Source organism: Aotus nancymaae, unplaced genomic scaffold (assembly GCF_030222135.1).
Source record: "Aotus nancymaae isolate 86718 unplaced genomic scaffold, 86718_ANA_hifiasm-v0.15.2.pri h1tg000021l, whole genome shotgun sequence".
In the NCBI taxonomy this organism is placed as follows: domain Eukaryota; kingdom Metazoa; phylum Chordata; class Mammalia; order Primates; family Aotidae; genus Aotus; species Aotus nancymaae.
This window is the reverse complement of record NW_026988433.1, coordinates 24,377,935-24,390,305: the sequence shown is the minus strand read 5'-3', so window position 1 is coordinate 24,390,305 and position 12,371 is coordinate 24,377,935. Positions and strand designations below refer to the sequence as shown.

General features: G+C 45.0%; 1 protein-coding gene across 2 annotated transcripts in view; it reads right to left on the bottom strand.

The window, feature by feature from the left end:
• The window catches only part of CORO1C (coronin 1C), an 86,370-nt gene extending 75,807 nt beyond the window's left edge, over positions 1-10,563 (bottom strand). The window contains exon 1 of one of the 2 annotated variants that reach the window (XM_012469140.2): positions 10,543-10,563. The gene's annotated coding sequence lies outside the window, so the exon portion shown is untranslated. Of the gene's footprint in view, positions 1-9,945; positions 10,021-10,542 lie in introns of those variants that run through there. The other variant, XM_012469136.2, reaches the window with a different exon arrangement.
• Positions 10,564-12,371: the final 1,808 nt, after the last annotated feature.

The following is a 12,371-nucleotide window of genomic DNA, read 5'->3' as shown; positions in this document are numbered from 1 at the left end:
ACATTAGGGAAATGAATTTGAATCATGTGCTTTGCTACCATGATTTAAAGGAAGTCAACTTAACCAGGGGAGTAGAAGCTTCAAATTAAGAGAGAGATGAAGGAAGATGAAGGACATGGAAGGCCAGCACAGACCTACAGGGCTGCAGTGGCATGAGGCCTCTGGACACCACACGGCCTGGACAACGAGGCTCTTGGGGCATGTGGCATAAGTCTTTACTTCTCTTTCACATGACTACCAGCTCCCAAGATCCAGAATTCCACTATAACTACTGACAATTTCAAAAGCTGCTGTGACTTAAACAGATTCTTTCAGATTCCTTCAGTCTAGGCTGGGAACGTACCCACCACTTATAATGCTGAATCAACACAAAAAATGAGTAGACAGAAACTACTACTAGTAGATCTGAGTTCCAAATAACTGAGTTAGACTCTGGAGCACAACCCAGTCTTGAGTTGGGGACCAAACGTACACACTGCCTGCCTCCAAAACAGAAATTTCGTCTGGGCTCTTGCTCATTCACTTTCAGAGAAACACATGGTTCATAACCATCCTTTGATGGTTGATATGTTATTTGTTCCACTCAACAAAGTAATTTCAGTCCACTGCATTCAAGACATTGTCATAATGCATAAAAAGATGAAACTAGCAGTCTTAGAGAGAAAAAAGACTTCCAACTTATCTTTTCCTATGGTAGCACTGTAAAGCAACAGTGGCCCACAAAAGAGAAAGACTAAAAAACAGTTACTCTATTTCTAAAACAGACAATGTGCATCTTATTAAATATCACCCCCAAAGAACTGTGGCCAGCCCTCATTGGCTCCAGACTCTCTCTTGCTTGCCAAGAAAAACTAGGATGACAATGTTAAGCTAAAGATACTACTAACCACAAAATTAATTCACCAACTAGCTTCTAAAGTGACTAGTTTCCTAATAAATCCCTCTGCTTAACAGAGATGACAGCGCAGGTTCACATGTGTTCCTCACTCCCCACTCCAGCCACATCTGAGTTTTTATGATAATAAATCAGTCAATTCTTTAAGTTCCTAAAAATGAAAGGAATTAGAATCTTTAACTAGAAAAGAATGCTTGGCCATTATGAAAAGGAATTTAAGTATCTTTCCTGTGAAGTAGGCAAATAATGGTGATTAAACATTTGTCGTAAGAAAGAGGTGCTTGTGAATTTTGTCAAGCACCCCTATGATGTCAAGAGTGGAAAATATACCCCAATGGCTTCACTCTCCCAACACTTCCTTTCCCATGTATGTCTACTATGGTCTCTCATGAAATGAAAAATCTACAGCTTTGTTTATCCAGAAAGAAGACCTCAGCAGTTGTTGAGACATGGGGACACATACCCAATTCCACAATGAGGCAAGAAAGGCTCTTACATCAAACCACCATGTGACAGGACTTGCAGTCTGTCTTTGTTTCCCAAAGACAGAACGACCACATTGTGAAACAATAATCAACTTTTGCTAATCCTAAATGGTTTTCATTTTATCTGTTACAATCTATATATTAATAGTTCCAGTACTGGGCCTGTGTAGTTCCTGTCTAAACTTGGTGTTTTCGAATACAGATGGCCTACTAATCCCAATTTTTCTGGCAAGATGCAATGCAAAGGCATCTTTGCAATAATAAACGGTCTTCCAAATACAAGACAAATCTTTAAAACAACTGCTTACTAATGGTCAGATTATAAGATTGAGGAAATTTAAGAGGATCAATAAAATATTATCATGGAGCTTTACATTAAAAACAGAAAATCAAGTTTATTAAAGGTTTTTCCAAGAGGTATCATGTATTTTCAAGTTTCCTAAAAATGCATCTAAAAATCCTTCTAAAAACTTGGACCAAGCTTCACAGTTTAATACAAGCACAACCTGAACATGTGGGAGAAAGCAACAACACAGGTATGAGCTACCAAACGTGATTAACTGAAGAAAACCCTGTGAAGAGGCTCAGTTTGTAGATCTGGCAAAAGACCACAGCGAAAGGTTAAAAGAATGGAACTGTTGCACTGGGTCAAAGACTAAAAAGGGAAAGCCATGTCAGGTTCACATTGTTAAACAAAAAATCCACACTATACTATAAATCCACACTACTAACTATAAAAATTCATACTACACACGCAATGAGGTGGAGGTGGGGTGGGGGGAAGAAAGGAAGGGACAGTTAAGTTCCTGATCCTGGGTAAATCTGTCAAGCTCCTGCCACCAACGTCCCCTCATCTGTAAAATGAGAAATAGACCAGCTCACAGTGCTTCCTGCTCTGGTTGTGATTCAAAGTCACCAGGGAACTCAAGCCCAGGCAGCTGGGTTCATAAAGGTCCACAGATGATCGTCACAGGGCAGTCAAGAATGAGGACCTCTGGATCTCAGTAATAATTTCCCAAATCTCCCTAAAATGATATATTCTTAAAAAGATGATGACATACTGGTGCCAAATATAATCCATTATCCATAAATTTTAAAAAAGAAATGTAGATTGCTTGACCAAAGGGTAACACATACAATTGCCTTCCACATACAATGTATAGGCCTTCCAACTCCCATTTATATTCCAGTCTCTCTCTCTCACTCTGATCTTTGCATTAGATTAATTACTCATTACTGCAGCAAACGTGAAGAACTGTGTTTTTGTTATTAATGTAAGATCCAAATGACAGGCCTAATTTAACATCCCATAAAACTACAGAGGCTCTTTTACCCACACAGAATGTTATACTTTATCACATTGTAACCAGAAGAGTATCTCAAGTACTGCAGTGCAATCTCCTTCAAATCCTAAAAAAAAAAAATCGTTCTTTTGCCAGGAACTAACATTTTCCTTAAAATGGACAGACAGACAGGCAGGCAGAGAGACTGAATACACAGATCTGAATAGAGAAGACTGTCTGAATAGACATTTCCAATTCAGAGAGATGCAAAAACACTGAAGGTGTTTTTAACACCACCTTCCCATCCTAAAATTGGACATTTCTTGCCCTCTTCAGTGACTCAACTTTGATTCAAAGTCTAAAATCCTCAGGTGGGAGTGGAAATACATACACTTAATAGCTTAATGTCAGATGTAAAATGTATTAAACTTGCTCTATTTGCTTCTCTGCAATTTTATTCATTAACAGACATTTAAGAGTGAAGAGAGGGAACAGGAATGTATTCAGTAACTACTCTGTATTAGGTACTTCATATAATTTTCCTTGCTTAATCTTGTCAATGACCCTGCAAGGTAAGCCTTTTGCATCTCCACCCTACAGAGGAGGAAAGTGAAGCTCAAGAGGTGAGGGAAGTGCCAAAGTCACAGTTAGCAAGAAGCGGAGCTGAGAGTGAAGCCCAGCTCAATCTGGCTCTAAAGGCCTGCACCTTCATGGCCTCAGTTCCCCTATATACAAAACTCTCTTAGAACGAGAACTACAGAAGGTACCCATAGCTCACTGTCCCTAATTAGACAAAAAAGTTAACAGTTTTCTTTCTCTTCTGTATTACCTTGCCACAATCCAAGCTTTAACAAACACGAAAAAAGAAAAGGTATCCCAAAATGGCCAACAGGCTTCTCTCAATTCTCAGAAAGGTGCTAAGTGAATTTTTTTTTTTTTGAGACAGAGCCTTCCTCTGTCACCCAGGCTGGAGTGCAACTCTGTCGCACAGGATGGAGTGCAATGGTGCAGTCTTGGCTCACTACAGCCTCCACCTCCCAAGTTTCAAGCAATTCTCCTGCCTCAGCCTCCCAAGTATCTTGGACTACAGGTGCATGCCACCATACCGGGCTAATTTTTGTATTTTTAGTAGAGACAGGGTTTCACCATGTTGACCAGGCTGGTCTCAAACCCCTGACTTCATGATCTGCCCACCTCAGCCTCCCAAAGTGCTGGGATTACAGGCGTGAGCCACCATGCTCAGAGTGAAATATTTTTAATTAAAGCATTTTAAAAATGAACATAAGAACATAAAATATAAAGAATACTAACTTGAGTCAGACGCCCCAAGAGAAGAGAGCATGAACAAAAGAAAGAAGAAGCTGGGTGTGGTGGATCACGCCTGTAATCCCAGCACTAGTACTTTCGGAGGCTAAGGTAGGAGGCTTGCTTGAGTCCAGGAGTGCAGGACCAGCCTGTGCAACATAGCGAGACTCCATCTCTGCAAAACATTTTTTTAAAAAATGAATGAAAAGAAAGTATACACCCTTAAAATCCAATTTACAACCATTCTCATGAGTGTGACAGGGTAGTTCCAGTACTAACTGACCGAATACTATCACAGTTGGCCTGTATGCATTTGGTGGGACTAAACTGTGTTCCCTGGCCATCTGCCCTACTGATTGTGCGCCAGTCATTACTGTTCATCGGGGGAAAGAACCTGGCCGAGAATGTTCTGCCCTTGCAGAAATGTTTTAAACACTCACTTTTAAATCTGAGCACTTTTTGGTAAGAGCTGGACTTGTATGCCAGAAAGGCAAAAGGGAATTACCCCATTCACGTCATTTTAACATAGGCAGTAAAGACATTAATGATAATCAGAGAAACCCACTGACCTCAGGATCTTTACAGTTAACTTCAATAAATAATCATTGATTCAGCGAATATCAGTAAGCACTAATGACCAAGCTGTGAACAAGAGAATATCAGTCTGCCTTCCATGTGAATTGCTCTATTGCATTCCGCCTTGTATGGAAAAGCATCTTTCAGACTACAAGCTCAAATTCGGGTCCAGTTACTTGTAGCAAACAGTCATGGTGAATGTATAATACATGACGACCTGGACAAATGTCTGCCTGTGAGATGATGAAGTTTTCATGGAGGAAAAACATCATGATCAACGTCCCAAAGGACAAGTGGGATTCTAGAAGTAGAAAGGGGATGGAGTAATAAGTCCATCACAAGATTTGAAAGCTGGGATATTTCGGGGAGTGACACTGGAGATGAAGACACAGGAAGGGAAATAGAAATAAGGCAGGCTGAAATCAGAGCCCACCTGAATCCACACCTGATTAAGAAGTCTGAACTTCATTCTGTGGGTAAAGGTGAGGCTGCCAGAGGATTTGAACAGGTGAACAGCATGTTCCCTGATGAATCCTTTTTGATCTACAGCCTAACTTAAAATGAATTAATTCAAACCTTTGGCCAGGCACGGTGGCTCACGCCTGTAATCCCAGCACTTTGGGAGGACGAGGTGGGTGGATTACCTGAGGTCAGGAGCTCGAGACCAGCCTGACCAACATGGAGAAACCCCATTTCTACTAAAAATACAAAATTAGCCGGGTGTGGTGGTGCATGCCTGTAATTGCAGCTACTCAGGAGGCTGAGGCAGGAGAATTGTTTGAACCTCAGAGGCAGAGGTTTTGGTGAGCCGATATTGCACCACTGCACTCCAGCCTGAGCAACAAAAGTAAAACTCTCTCTCAAAAAAAAAAAAGAAAAAAAAAAAAACTAGATATTCCTGTATGTTCTATTTAGAAAAAAAAAGAAACCTTTCCCCAGTCCTTTCACATTTGGGCTTTAATTTATATAACCAAAATATTATTGATGAGGGTGTGGTTTAAGGTCTAATTTCTAACCAGTAAGACTCCATTATGCATAAATTGGAAATCATCAAAATTTAAAATGTTTGTGCCTAAAAGGGGACACCATCAAGAAACTGAAAGGACATGCCAGAATGCAAGAAAATTTTTGCAAATCATACAGCTGATAAGGCGCTTGAATCTAGAATACATGAACAACTTTTATAACACCAATAAAAAGACAACCCATTAAAAAATGGGTAGAGCATTTGAATAGACATTTCTCCAAAGATTACATATACAAATGTTCACCAATCACATGAAAAGATGCTCAACATCATTACTCATTAGGAAACAGATGGCTAGAATAAAAAAGTCAGAGAGTAACAAGTGTTGGCAAGAATGTGGAAAATTTAGAACATTCATATACTCTTGTGAACACTGTAAAATGGTGCAGCTGCTTTGGAGGAGTCTGGCAGTTCTTTCGATCGAGTTACCATACAACCCATCAATTACATTCCTAGATAAATAGGAGAAATGAAAACATATGTTCACAGCATTATTCATAATAGCCAAAAAGGGAAAATACCCAAATGTTCATGAACTGATGAATGGATAAACAAAATATGGCATATCCATACAATGAAATATTATTTGACCATTAAAAAAAGAATGAAGTGGCCAGGCACAGTGGCTCATGCCTGTAATACCAGTACTTTGGGAGGCCAAGGCAGGCAGATGACCTGAGGTCAGGAGTTCGAGACCAGCCTGGCCAACATAGTGAAATACTGTCTCTACTAAAAATACAAAAAATTAGCCAGGCATGGTGGTGGGCGCCTGAGATACCAGCTACTCGAGAGGCTGAAGCAGGAGAATCACTTGAATCTAGGAGGTGGAAGTTGCAGTGAGCTGAGATTGTACCACTGCACTCTACCCTGGGCAACAGAGCAAGACTCCATCTCAAAAAAAAAAAAAAAATGAATAAAGTACTATACAATACTACAACATACATAAACCTTGAAAATATGCTAAATAAGGGCAAGACACAAAAGACTACATATTGTATAATTCCATTTATATGAAACGTCCAAACAGGCAAATCCATAGAGAAAGTAGATTAGTGGTTGCCTAGGGTTGCGGAGGCCAGGAACTGGTGAGGAAGGACTTCTAAGGGATATGGGGTTTCTTTTTCGGGGTGATGAAAACGTTCTAAAATTGACTGTGGTGACAGCTGCACAACTCTGTGAATATACCAAAAACCATTGAACTGTATACTTTAAATGGGTGAACTGTATGGTATGTCTAAATGAAGCTGTTATAAAACAAAAAAATTTCCATTCTGCACTCTCGAAATACAAAATGCTCAGAAAGGAGTACAGAATCTTGTTGAATCACTTTAAAGGATCTGAACTAGGGCAAAGAAAACCCAGAGAGATTCTATTACTTAACATTCTAGGTACTAGGTCGTACTGAAATATTCATGAAGAATTCTATGTTTTAATACAGAAAAGGTATCTTAAGTTTAAAAAGACATGCAAGTGTCAGAAAAAAGTTTCCATAATCCAAGGAGAGGATAACGCAGAGAAGTCATAAATGGAAAACAAGCTTAAGAGGTTTTATCACATGGATGTGTACCTTGAAAATGCAAGTAGCTCTCAAATTTACTATTGCTCCACCCTTGGAAAAGAGGTCAGAGGTAAAACAGCCCAATTAATAATATGTTTCTAAAGTATCAGCTTGTGACAAATCAAAATATGAGAAATTAATATTCTGCCATCATAAAGAAGACACTCATCGACATACCCATTTACATTACTAAGAATTGACATTTATCCTTTTGAACATTCCATCTCATAGGCATTAGAGTGACTCTCCTCCTCATGGTTGGAATGGATCCCAGAAGTAACAGATAAGTTAAACATAAAACTTTTATCAAAAAAACCAGTAGTGTTTAAAAAACTGCTATTCACCGACACTGAATCTAATCCTAAACTATACATAAATCAACATAAATGCTGATTAGCACAATATGCCAGCAAAGTAAAGGATCATGAAAAATTCAATATTGTGTGCAGTGATGTTTCATCGGTATGTATCTATTAAAATTCATCAGGCTTTAATGTACCTTCCACAGTAATCAAAAATAAATATGGACAAGATACGTTCTATATTTGGCAAAAATGTATGTACCTGACCTTTATACCAAATCTTTGTTCAATCCTCAGTACACATGACTACCATCTACCACAAAACACTGCATTTCAAGACCTAAGGTACAACACAATTCTTAGTTTTTTGTTTTTTTTTGTTTTGAGACGGAGTCTCGGTCTGTTGCCAGGCTGGAGTGCAGTGGTGCGATCTCAGCTCACTGCAACATCCGCCTCCTGGGTTCAAGCAATTCTCCTGCCTCAGCCTCTTGAGTAGCTAGGACTATAGGTGCACACCACCATGCCCAGCTAATTTTTGTATTTTTAGTAGAGAAGGAGTTTCACTATATTGGCCACGATGGTCTCGATCTCCTTACCTCGTGATCCACCCACCTTGGCCTGCCAAAGTTCTGAGATTACAGGCGTGAGCCACTGCGCCCAGCCAATTCTCAGTTTTATTTCAGTTTTTTTTCCCTACTTATTTATGCAATCTCTCAGATCCGATGTTTACTATTATTATGCTTCATAACCAAACATTGTAACTGTGAAACACACCTCCAAGCCAAAAATATTAGTTTCCTTAAATCATCTGAAGTGTACAGAATCAAGTCCAAAATAGATTTTGCACATTTCTTCAGTTTTACAGGGAATGCAGAAAGTGAATTAATATTAAACAGTTATCTTCACAATTGAACAGACGGTACAAAGCAACTGCTTATACTTAATCATATTTCTGTCTATTCTAGCAGGCCCTGGTGTCAGGAGAACGTTCTGCCAGATAAGGACAATGAGATGCATTATTATATAGAGTGACTAAGAGCCCGACAAGTACTGTTTTAGAATGTAATCCCAAGCAGAAAGGTTGCGGTAAGAGGGCCTAATATTTTGTGATAACTATTTCCAAAAGTAAATATATTCGCCACCCAGTACTAGTTTATTAAACGCACACTACAGTCAATTCTTTTCAAATGTCTTATAGGAGAGAAAAGCCTTTGTATCTTATTATGCTGGGGGAAATGAACAACTTGCAATTTGCTTCGCACTCTAAATCCCACGTTTGCAACGTGTAGAGCAAGCACTTCAGACACCACAGAACAAGGGCAGCCTACATTACGGCCAAATATAGGATGTGTTTCTAAACCGTGATGCAGTAAAGCCTACGATTCCTTTTCCAGCGTTCAAAATCCTTTGAACACTCCCAAAAAAGGATGGCAGGGCCAGCGCCTCCCTCCCGGAGGAAGCCCCTTTCTTCTCGGCTCTCTCCGCAGCCTGCCACTTCCCCCAACACATTCAAATCATTTGAGAGACGGAGAGCTGGGGAGCGTGCGCCGGTGGGGACAGGCGGGAGAGCTCTGTTTCTGCATTCCCACCCTCCACATCCGACCTCACCCTCAGTCATTTCGGCGCAGCGCGGCCCCACCTGCACCTAGCTCGTTTTTCCTGCGTCCCTCGCCAGCTGCCCCGCTATTAGGGGAACACACCTCTGAATCATCCAGTTCACTCGGACGCCCCGGGCCCCCGACCCGACAGCTTTCCTGCTTCGTTCCTCCCCTTCCAAACCCCAGCCAGTCCCAGCCCTCTGCTCCCTCCGCCAGGCTCAGCCTCGTCCCAAGCCGCTCCCACCCACATTACTCCAGCTCCAGCCCTGCCCCGCCCTGCCTGACCCCCAACCGACGTCTGCAGGGCCCAGAGCTGGCCTCGCACCCAAAGCCAGACAACCCGGAGGCCAGGCGGCCGCCCTCGCCCCTACCGACTCAAGGCCCAGCTCGCCCCGGCCCCACGTGAGCCCGGCCCCTGCTCGCCCCCACCCATTCGCTCCCTGGGGCAGCCCAAACCCGGTCCCCAGGCCTGAAGCCCCTGGGCTCTGCGCCCCGCCCCGAGCAGCCCTTCCGCTCCCAGCACCTCGCCCAAGCAGGCGATCCCTGACCCCTAAAAGCCTTCCTCGGGCAGCCGCGTCCCACCTCGGCCCGCGGCTCTGCACCCGGCCAGAAGCGTTCCGGACCTCGAAAGCCTCCTCCCCACAGGGACCCTGATTCACGCTCCCCACGCCAGCTGGTTCTGTCCCCAACTCCCTTTCCCCGAGACCCCGAAACCCCAACAGCAGCCCCCAGCCCTAACCCCTTGCACCCCGGTCCATGGACCCGCGCCCCGCGCGCCCACCCAGCCCTGTCCCCTCCACCCGGCCCTGCCCCTCGCCCCGCCGGCTCCTGTCAGCCGGCGCGGGCACATGCTGAGAGGACAGTTCCGCCCGCTCCACTCGCTCTCAGGCTGCCCCGCCGGGCGCGCGCCGCTCACCCTGGCCGAGGTGCCTGAGGCGCCGCCGCCGAACTCCCCGCTGGAAAGCCGGGCGAAGCCTCCAACTACTGCCGCCTCCCGCCTGGCACTGAACGCCGTGCGGGGGAGGGGCACGGGCAGCCGCCACCGCCCCCGCCGCCTAGCGTAGGCCCCGCCCCCGCGCCGCCCAACCAGGGTTGCCGGGCCGCGATGCGCCACGCCCACTTCCGGGAGGGGAAGCCCGCTTCCCACCCCACGTTCCACGCCTCGCTACGCCCCCTCTGGTCGCGCCGAGGGATGCAGGTGGGCCGCGGAGGCAGGCGGTGCCCAAGCGCACGCCCTGCTCTCCAGTTATCTGAGTGGCTGGAGGGCCACGCCCACAAGCGTCTCCGAGCCACGCCCACTGATCCTTAGACCCTGGAGCGGGGTTCTCAGAGCCCCGCTCACTGACCCGCTGGCTCTGCAAGGCCACGTCCCCTGGCCCCTCAAAGATTCCCCCAGAGCCCCTTAACACAGGAACATTAGCTCCTCTGAACCCCGCGCACTGCCTGTCCAAGTCCTTAAACCAGCCTCTTGTTTCCCTAAGCCCGGCTTCCCTCCCACTGCCTCAGAACTCACCCAGCGGCCTCACAAAGCCCCGCCCCGTCTTCCAGAAGCCCCGCCCAAGGGCCGTAACCCTATTCCTAGCACCTCAAGCCCCGCCCACTGCCCGCCTCAATGCTTAAACCTCAAGCCCCGCCGCGAACTCGCGAATCCCCGCCTCTGGCTCCCGAGGCTCCGCCCTGGCTCCGTCACACCCGCCCACCACCTCCCTGAGGACTGCCGAAGTTCCAGCTCTCCCTGAACCGTCCATTGTCACATTCCTAGTGCAGGGTGGCCGCCCCTGGGCTGGGCCACACCCACGTAACCCCAAAGAGGGCCTAGGATTGACCCCATTTCGCAGGTGAGGGAATGGAAACTTCAGGGTCCCTCCCTTCCTTTCCCTGGCCAGAGTCCCTTAATAACTGGGCGGCCCAGGCCTGAAAGTCGGAGCACGGGATTTGAACCTCAGCTCTGCTGGTCGTCAGACTGTGTGACCTGGGGCAGTTCTCTTACCTCTCTGAGCCTGAGTTCCCTGATCTTTAGCATGAAGAAGTTACCCTGTTACTAGCCAAAGTCCCTTTCTGAAATACCAAGCTCTGAAATACCAAGATTTGAAGAAACAGAGCCTGGGGAACCAAATCGACTGAGGGGCAGTGCTATTTACTTCCCAAAGCAAGGCATCTTTGCCATTCACAGGGGGATTTTTCATTTTAAGCTTCAGTCTCAGAAACGTGTGTTACATAAATCAAACTCGACCTGAACTAAGACAGCTATCACAGCAAATTACTTATCCTAAGAGTTTCTTAATCTGTAAAATGGGGATAATAGCAGCCCCTCCCTCACAGGGTTTCATGAGATCACATTAGCAGCCATGATCATGGCATTATTTTTTGCCATTAAAAGGAATGGCAAAAACCGCGATTACTTTTGCACCAGCATAATAGTCATCTACTTAGAAGTGTTCTAGCTTGTGATAAACCCTCAACAGACAGTGCCTGTTGCTGCTACTGCTGGGACTCAACAAAATGAAAGGATGGGTTTCATTTTGCCTTCAACCAGCCACTCCTAATAGGAGGAATTCAACACCCTTCCTGCAGCAAGATTTGCCACTCACTTCATTTAAATGAGATAAACGTGATAAAACACCTATTACAGTGCCTGCCATATGGTGAGGCTCAAAAACGATGCACTAGTTTTTGTTTGTTTGTTTGTTTGAAACAGAGTCTTACTCCATATCGCTCAGGCTGGAGTGCAGTGGGGCAGTCCACAGCTCACTGCAGCCCGGACTTCCCAGGCTCAAGCAATTCTCCCACCTTGGCCTTCCACGTAGCTGAGACTACATGCACGCACCACCATGTCCAGCTAAATTTTTTAAAATTTTTTCGTAGAGGCCGGGCATAGTGGCTCACACCTGTAATCCTAGCACTTTGGGAGGCCAAGGTAGGCAGATCACGAGATCAGGAGATCAAACCATCCTGGCCAACATGGTGAAACCCCATCTCTCCTAAAAATACAAAAAATAGCCAGGTGTGGTGGCATGCACCTGTATCCCCAGCCACTCAGGAGGCTGGGGCAGGAGAATCACTTGAATCCGAGAGGTGGAGCTTGCAGTGAGCAGAGATCATGCCACTGTACTCCAGCCTGGGCGACAGAGCAAGACTCTGTCTCAAAAAAAACTTTTTTTTTTTTTGTAGAGATGAAATCTTGCTATGTCGCCCAGGCTGGTCTCAAACACCTGAGCTCAAGAGATCCTCCCACCTTGGCCTCCCAAAGTGCTGGGATTACAGGCATGAGCCACTGTGCTCACAGTTCACTAGGTTTGAACAATAGAAGTTGACTTTTTAAAATTCACTAGCTAATTAAGT